General features: G+C 49.2%; 1 protein-coding gene across 2 annotated transcripts in view; it reads right to left on the reverse strand.

Moving 5' to 3' along the window:
- RFX2 (regulatory factor X2) overlaps window positions 1–667 on the reverse strand; it is a 180,094-nt gene extending 179,427 nt beyond the window's left edge. For both annotated transcript variants that reach the window (XM_029051839.2, XM_029051837.2), the window contains exon 1: window positions 503–667. The gene's annotated coding sequence lies outside the window, so the exon portion shown is untranslated. The remainder of the gene's footprint in view (window positions 1–502) is intronic.
- Window positions 668–9,124: the final 8,457 nt, after the last annotated feature.

A 9,124-nucleotide genomic window follows, 5' to 3' on the forward strand; every position in this document is an offset into this window, starting at 1 on the left:
CCCGGCGGAGGAGCGTGTGTGTGAAGGCTTGGGCCGTAGGGGGCGCGGAGGGCAACCCCACAACTGCTAAAGCGATCTGAGTCGAGAAAGTATGCACGGGAGGAGGGAGGGGGAGCCAGGACACCAGAAAGTTTGCCCCGTCTCTGCCCCGCTCCTCACTCCGGGCTGTAAGACGAAGTTGGTGGCAAGGGGGCGAAAAGAGGGGGTGTTTGAAGCGGCGCCCGACTGGGACTCCAAGACTCCTTTCTGTCCCCCGGGTCCCCGCTCCCCAACTCCCGGAAAGTCTCCCCCAGTGCAAGAGTCCCGACCTCGACCCGCTCCGTCTCCCCTTCTCTCTTGGATTGAACCCTCGTGCCCCGGCCCCGAGCGAGGTATGGGGCGGGGGGTGGGGAGGAGGGGGGCAGCAACGGGACGAACTTTCCGGCCGTCCCAGCTCAACTCCCGGGAGTTCCCGCAGTTGTCAGGTTGGGGGGGGCGGACGGGGGAGTTTCGCATCAGTCACCTGCAGCGGTGGCCGCGGTGCCGCCTCTCACCGGCTGGGCTTGGGGTTCGGGCTGAGCCTCCGACGGTACCGCTGCGTCTCGCTCCCCGTTGGTAAGTAACAGTCTCCACGGCTACAGTATCTATGGCGGCGGCGCAGCCGCTCCCGCTCCTCCTCCTCCTCCGCGCCGGGGGAAAGAGGCGGTTGGGGGGAGGGGAGAAGACGAGGCTCGTTAGAGGAAACTGCCATTACGTTACCTGCTAACGTCATTAAGCCGTCACGGTTCCCTCCCCGCTCCTCGTTAGTTCCCCTAAGAGGCGGGTCGGCTCTAGCGGCGAGTCGGGCCCGGGCCCCGGTCGGGCCAATCGCTGACGGGGAGAAGGGAGTTCCACGACTTGGCGCGCATTTGGCGCCTCTCGGCCCGGGTGGGGCTTGCCGCGGAGAACCGCCCAGCGTTGGTCTGGGGAACGGGGGGGCCGAGCCGCAAAGGCAAGGGGGCACCGGCTGCCTGCGCCGGTGGGGCTTTATGGCGCCGCCCAAACTCCAGCCGTCCGAGCGTCCCAGAGGAGTTCGGACAAAAGACGAGAAGCAGCGTGGCTCAGTGGCAAGAGCCTGGGCTTGCGAGCCCGAGGTCGTGAGTCTACACCTACGCCGCTCGGCAGCTGTGGGACTTGCCTCAGTGACCTCATCTGGAAAACGGGGATGATGACTGTGAGCCCCACGAGGGACCCCCCTCCCTCCCCCCGATGACCTTGTATCTACCCTAGCGCTTCGAACGGTGCTCGGCGCATAGTTAGCGCTTAAGAAATGCCACCGTTATTATCTGGGAAAGGGCCGGCCCGGGCCTGAGGTTAGAGCCGAGGGAGAGGAGCCGCCTCTCCCCAAAGGGACAGGGCTGCGAGAGCCCCGGCCGGAGGGGAAGAAGCTGGGGGGGTTATGCTTTATGTGAAAAAAACGGGACGGGACGGAAGCAGTAATGCTGGCTGCCTGAGCCCGTGACAGGATGATTCCAGACTCCCGCCCTGGGCTCCTCCCCACCCCCCAAATCCACCTATAGGAAGGTGGGGCCGGGAGTACAGTCAGGCCGAAGAGTCTTCGCTTCTCACACTCCTAAATTTAAATATAAACAGGTATATATAAACATTTATATTATGTACGTGTATACATATACATACACACACACACACACGTATAACACATGCTTTAGCGTGTTTAGCCACGTGCAGCGTGGCTCAGTGGAAAGAGCCCGGGCTTTGGAGTCAGAGGTCATGGGTTCGAATCCCGCTCTGCCACTTGACAGCTGTGTGAGTGGGGGCAAGTCACTTCACTTCTCTGTGCCTCATTTCCCTCATCTGTAAAATGGGGATTAAGACATGAGCCCCACGTGGGACAACCTGATTCCCCTGTGTCTACCCCAGCGCTTAGAACAGTGCTCGGCACATAGTAAGCGCTTAACAAATACCAACATTATTATTATTATTATTATTATTATTGTATCTACCCTGGCGCTTAGAACAGTGCCTGGCACATAGTAAGCGCTTAACAGATATTATTATTAAGTGCTTAAGTACCATTTTAAAAACTAACGTTTTTACTATTCTGGACCAATAGGCTGGTTATTTTCACCACCAAACTCAGCTAAGTAACAAAGGACAAGCTTGGCGGGGTACTTGTTAACGGCTGAGACGGTTGGTCCCATATTGAACTTTTCAGCCCCACCCCCAGCCCCTGCCAAGAGGTAAACTTTAATAATAATTGGAGTATTTAACCGTTTTCTACGTGCCAAGTACTGTACTAAGCGCTGGGTTAGATATGAGATAATCATGTTGGACACAGCCCCCGTTTCACATGGGACTCACTGTCTCGGGGGAAGGAGAATGGGTATTGACTCCCCATTTTACAGGTGAGGAAACTGAGGCACAAAGACGTGAAGTGATTTGCCCAAAGTCACACAGGAGGCAAGAGGCAGAGCTAGGTTTAAAACCCAGGTCCTCTGATTCCCAGGCCCTTGTTCTTTGCTCAATGCTCTTTCCACGAGGCCATGCAATTTCTGCCACAATTATTACTAATCAAAGGTGTCATCTAAGAAAGAAGTGTGTACGCATGTGTGTGCGTGTGTTCGGTATCAATATAAAAACTCCACTTTTCCTGGATAAATAAGCCTTGATGGTATGGACATATTAAACACTCCCAGGGGTGCTAACTCTTCATTTTGAGAATGGTGATGAGTCTGGGGGTGGGGTGTTGGGGGCAGAACATTGAGGGAGCAGAAATTTGGGGTGGAGGAGGGGGATTAATAAGGAAAATGTACTCAGCCTAACTGTGTCCTCGACCACCTATTAGGTTCTTACTGGGCACCGGGCCTGGGTGCAAGAGGTTCTTGCCCAGGTACCCCATGGAGTCACTGGTTGCTCCATGGCTCCCTTCTCGCTTCTTCCCCCACTTCCTCCTCCCAGCTCCAGCTGGCTGCCCTGCCCCCAAAATGTCTTCATACCTTTGGAGCCAGCCCCATTGTCCTCCTTGCCCCCGTGGAGTTAGGATCTATTCTCCCTCTCATTAGGATGCTTGAAAATAGAGTTTTGGAGATGATCGGAATGTAAAATATTTGAAAGCAAATACTTCTTAGAATTGGGGTAAGCGCTGTATTTAATTAAGTACTGACTCTGAAAAAAAAATGAGGTTAGCCCTGGTCCAGGCACTCAGCCTAAGTCAGCACCCCCAGCAGGGCCCAGAGCATTCAGTGGGTAGAGGTTCTTTCTGAGCATGTGGAGGAAGATAAGTAGTGCTAAAGTAATTCCATATTAAATAGCCAGCCAATAGTAAGAGATTATTGATGTCTTCTAAACTGTATCATAACAAACTTTCTCGGTATTTGAGGTTTTGTTTTTCTGGGGAGGCCAAAATCTTGGAAGTTAAGGTTTGAAATGGAACCCCACATTTGGAGATAGTTACTGGCACACAGGGTAATGTGGTTCAAAGCACGACTTTATGGGGGGAATCGTGTCTTCTGACTCTCTCTAACTCTCCCAAGCACTTAGTACAGTGGCCTGCACACCAGTAAGAGCAAGAGCTTAGTAAATACCACTGATTAAGAGCCGTCCAGTTTGAAGACAATGCTGCTGCCAGTGAGATTGTATCGATTAATCAATCAATGGTATTTGCTGAGCACTTACTGTGTGCAGAGCGCTGCACTGTTTGGGAAAGTACAATACAACAGAGTTGATAGACATCCATGAGCTTGATCAATCGATCCGTACGGTGTGCGGAGCCCTGTACTAAGCAATTGGTACAACAGTACTAAGCAACAGTACAACAGAGTTGATAGACATAATCGTTGTCCATAAGGATTTTACAATCTAAGTGTATAGATAAGTGTTGTTGAGAGAGACTGTCTTCCACAATTGTAATTTTAGCTAGTATCCATCAGCTGGCTACCTCCCTGAAAGCTGTGAGGCAAAGACGGAAAGAGGAGAGACTGGAAATAAAGTATGTGGCCTAGCGGAACGAGCGTGGCTCTGGGATTCAGGACACCCGGTTCTCCTCCCCACTCTGCCAATGCCACTGTAATCTACCATAGTGCTTGACACCTAGTAAATGCTTAATTCCTACCCTAATTATTATTCATCATTTTTACATCCATTGCACAGACCTGATTCTGCATCCCTCCTGCCTGTTTAGGTGAGGACAAGTGCAGTTATGAATGGTGTCTTGTGTCATCTCCACTTCCCTGCGTGCCTGTGCATCCTGGCTCTCTCATTCACCCCACACATCCAATCCGTCACCAAAACCTGCCAGTCTCACCTTTATAATATCGCCAAGATCCGCCCTTTCCTCTCCATCCAAATGACTATTTTACTGGTACAGGCTCTCATAATATCCCGGGAGGATTATTGTGTCAGCCTTCTCTCTGATCTCCCTTCCTCTTGTCTCTCCCCGCTCCAATCTATTCTTCACTCCGCTGCCCGGCTCATCTTCCTGCAGAAACGCTCTGGGCATGTCACTCCCCTTCTAAAAACTTCCAGTGGTTGCCTATCAACCTCCGCACAAAACAAAAACTTCTCACTCTAGGCTTCAAGGCTCTCCATCACCTTGCCCCCTCCTACCTCTCCTCCCTTCTCTCTTTCTACTGCCCACCCCGTAGGCTCTGCTCCTCTGCCGCCCACCTCCTCACCGTCCCCCGTTCTCGCCTATCCCACCGTTGACCCCTGGGCCACGTCCTCCCACGGTCCTGGAATGCCCTCCCTCCTCACCTCTGCCAAACATTCTCTTCCCCTCTTCAAAACCCTACTTAGAGCTCACCTCCTCCAAGAGGCCTTCCCAGACTGAGCTTCCCCTTTTCCCTCTGCTTCCTCTACTCCCCCTCAACCCCCCTTCACTTCCCCTCAGCTAAGCCCTCTTTTCCCCCCTTTCCCTCTGCTCCTCCCCCTCTCCCTTCCCCTCCCCTCAGCACTGTACTCGTCCTCTCAACTGTATATATTTTCATTACCCTATTTATTTTGTTAATGAGGTGTACATCACCTTGATTCTATTTATTTGCTATTGTTTTAATGAGATGTTCATCCCCTATATTCTATTTATTGCTATTGTTTTTGTCTGTCTCCCCTGATTAGACTGTAAGCCCGTCAAAGGGCAGGTACTGTCTCTGTTACCGATTTGTATATTCCAAGCTCTTAGTACAGTGCTCTACACATAGTAAGCACTTAATAAATACTATTGAATGAATGAAGGATGTATACACACACACCACTGCACCCCTGTGTTTCTTCTTGCAACACAACTGCCCACCTGGGCAACAGTATCCTCCTCAGTACTGCAGGAAAGGGAGGTGTTTGCTGTAGCAGCATGGCCTAGTGGATAGAGTATGGGCCTGAGAGTCAGAAGGACCTAGGTTCTAATCCCGGCTCTGCCACTTGTCTGCTGTGTGACCTTGGGCAAGTCACTTCACAAAATGGGGATTAAGATGGTGAGCCCCTTGTGGAACATGGACCGTGTTAAGAATAATAATAATAATAATGGTATTTGTTAAGCGCTTACTATGTGCCAAGCACTGTTCTAAGCGGTGGGGGAGATACAAGGTAACCAGGCTGTCCCATGTGGGGCTCACAGCCTCAATTTTCATTTTACAGATGAGGTAACTGAGGCACAGAGACGTTAAGTGACTTGCCCAAGTTCACACAGCAGGCAAATGGTGCTTATTCTGCACATAGACTCTAGACTATATGCTCTTTGTAGTCAGGGAATGTGTCTGCTCGTTGTACTCTCCCAAGTACTTTGTACAGTGCTCTGCACATAGTCAGTGCTCAATAAGTAACACTGATGATGATGCTAGCAAGTGCTCAATAAATGCCATTGATGAAGTGTTAGAGCTGGGGTTAGAACCCAGGACTTCTGCCTTTCGGGTAAGCTCGTTGTGGTCAGGGGATGTGTCTGTTATATTTTTTATAGTGTACTCTCCCAATCGCTTAGTACAGTGCTCTACACACAGTAAGCACTCAATAAATATGATTGATTGAGTGTTCTTTCCACTAGGCTACTCTGCTCCTCTGTTTGTAATAGCTCTGGGCCAGCTATATCCTCGAGGCAGGACAGTGGCAGAAAAAGAACAAGAGGAAAAGGAAGGAAGTGGAACCAAAAAGCAAAAGGACAGAGTTTCCATTTCTAAATCAATCAATAGCTTTTATTGAGCAACTTCCATGTATGGAACACTCTACTAAGCCCTTGGAAGAAGACAAATGTAGGATCCCTGCCCATATGGAGCTTACTGTTAAATGAACACATAGCCCAATTTACAGCTAGGAGGAAGAAAAGCTTAAATAGTAGAGAATGTAAGTTGAAATGTGCAAAAGTGCTGAGATGAAAGTTGGGAGGATGTAACCTATGATCATTTTTCCAAAATGTCAAAATCCTCCAATGGTTTCCTATTCTTCTCTATAGTAGACAGAGACTTCTGACGGTCGTTTTTAAGGCAGTCAGCGCTCTCCCTTCTACTTATCCTCCCTCTTGTCCTTCCTCGCCCTCACTCACAATCTTCCTTATTCTGTAGCTAATCTTATTCTCATCTCAACGACCTCTTGCTCACTCCCTCCTCCTTCATACCTAAGAGACCACAGCTTCCTCCCTCCTCCTTCATACCTAACAGCCCACAGCTTCCTCATTTTCAAAGCCTTTCTGAGATCACAATTCCTGCAGGAGCCCTTCCCCAAGTAAACTCTAATCTCCCCACTTTATATTCCCCAGCTGCCACTTCAGCCCCTGAGGGGCTGTCTAAGTACTTAAGTTCCCACAACCCCATAGCATTTACCAATCAATTAATCATATTTCGTGTTTACTATGTGTAGAGCATTGTAATAGTAATAATAATGGTATTTGTGAAGCGCTTACTATGTGCCGTGTACTGTTCTAAACACTGGGGTAGATACAAAGTAATCAGGTTGTCCCACATGGGGCTCACAGTCTTAATCCCCATTTTACAGATGAGGTAACTGAGATACAGAGAAGTTAAGTGATTTGCCGTAGGTTACACAGCAGAGAGGTGCCGGAGCCTAATTGGAACACACATCCTCTGACTCCCAAGCCCGTGCTCTTGCCACCAGGCCACGCTGCTTCTCATTGTACTAAACGCTTGGGAGACTTATGTATGTCTTTTATGAACTTTATTATTCTACTACCCCTATCTGTAATTTATTTATCTGTGTCCCCGCACTAGACTATAAGTTCTTTGTAAGCCGGGATTGTGGTTTCTAATGCTTTTGTATTCTTCCAAGTGCTCAGTACAGTGTTCTACACACTGTGGGCAGTCGATATATGCAATTAATTAATCGGTTGGGAGAAGAAAAATTCATCGGGGAAAGCTTCCTGGAGGAGTTGGGATTTCAGAAGGGCTTTGAAGATGGGGATCATTGAGGTCTGGTGGATCATGAATCTGAAGGGAGAGGGAGTTGCAGGCAGGAGGAAGGCTGGTGTGAGCCAAGGGTCAGAGGCGGGAGAGTTCAGAAACTAGATATGGTACACAAGTGAACTTTGAAGGAATAGAGTGCAAGGAGGGCTATACTAGGAGAGAGTGGCTAGATAAAGGGAGTGAGCTGTTGGAGGGCTTTAGAGCCAATAGTCAGGAATTTCTGTTTGATGTGAAAGAGGATGGGTAACCACTGAAGATGTTTGATAGATATGTGCAGAATAGCCTCTTCCAAAGATGACCCGCACAGCAGAGTGAAGTGTAGACTGGAGAAGGGAGAGCCTGGAGGCAGGGAGACCAGTGAGGAAGCTGATGTAGTAGTCAATCTGGAATATGACAGACACCTGGACCAACTAGGAATTTTCTGGTCCCTCAGAGCCAAGCCTCACAGGCTTCCTTGAAAATTCGCACTTCAAGCCCACCCCTTCTCCTCCTCCAAAACACCTTCCTACAGTTCGACAAAACATAGACGGCAGGCCTAAGAGGGGGAGTTCGACTGGTAGTCAGTAGGAAATATGCATTCTAAAAAGGCAATGATATGAATTACTTGGGATTAGAACTAATAAAAAAGTAAACAACTGTACACAATGGTGTTGTCATCTTTGGCCAATTTGTCCACTCGTTTTGCTTGGACATCCAGGTATTTTTAAATCACCGTACAAACTAGCCTTAATTCAGCGAGCAGTCCTTTGGATGGCAGACATTTGGATAGTGGACTTCTCACTACACAGTGAAGAAGGACAAGTTGTGTGGTAAGGGATAAATCAGCCAGATTTCCAAACACTAATACGGTGCCACACAGTCCCATGGAGACCTTTATGCCATCTAGCGGTTGCTTTCGATAACCCAACTTACTTGACAGTAGCCACATCTTCCAAACTGGGAATCGGCTGGAAGAGCCCCTCCATCGTCAAATAGTGGAGCGGTTAAGATTCGTCTCTCGGGTCACCGTGCGTATACCCGTCACCGTGTATCGATTGAGCACTTTGGGCAGAGCACCGTACTAAGCGCTGCGGTAGAGTATGCAGGTGGGAATTAGATTCGGTCCCTGGCCCTCTGGGTGCTCCCAAACTAAGAACAGGCCCAAGGTGGGACTACATTACTGTAGTGTGTGCTCGCCTTAGGGTAGTCCCCCGGCTCACTCCCCCTTACCTATGCTCTCTCTTATACCACACCCCGGCACTGACTGTTTTCTCTCAAGCTCACCGTCCCACTGTGCCTAGCTCCCAACTCTCCCACTTTGGACCCCTGGCTCACACCCTTCCTTCAGCCTAGCTCTCCTTTCCCCTTCAAATCCTCCAGAACACAGCTCTCCTCATCTTCAAAGCACTTCTGAAATCCCATCTCCTCCAGGAAACTCTCAGATTAACTTTTCTTCTCCCCAGGTTATATCCGGTTCTCCTTTGATGTAGACTGTGAACCCTATGTAGGATAGGGACTGTGTCTGACCTGAATAGCTTGTATCTACCCCAGCGCTTAGTACAGTGCTTGTCACATAATAAGTGCTTAACAAATACCAGTTATTATTATATCTCCCCATTATCAACACGGTACTTTTGCACTTTACAATCTTGCTTATGGTTTTGTGCCTATTGATTTGTATACTCTACTACTTTCTTCCTCCTAGGTGTAAATTATTCTGTGTCTGTCTCCCCCATTAGATTGTAAGCCCCTTACTGTCAGGGATT

The sequence above is a fragment of the Ornithorhynchus anatinus genome, chromosome X1 (assembly GCF_004115215.2).
Source record: "Ornithorhynchus anatinus isolate Pmale09 chromosome X1, mOrnAna1.pri.v4, whole genome shotgun sequence".
NCBI lineage: Eukaryota > Metazoa > Chordata > Mammalia > Monotremata > Ornithorhynchidae > Ornithorhynchus > Ornithorhynchus anatinus.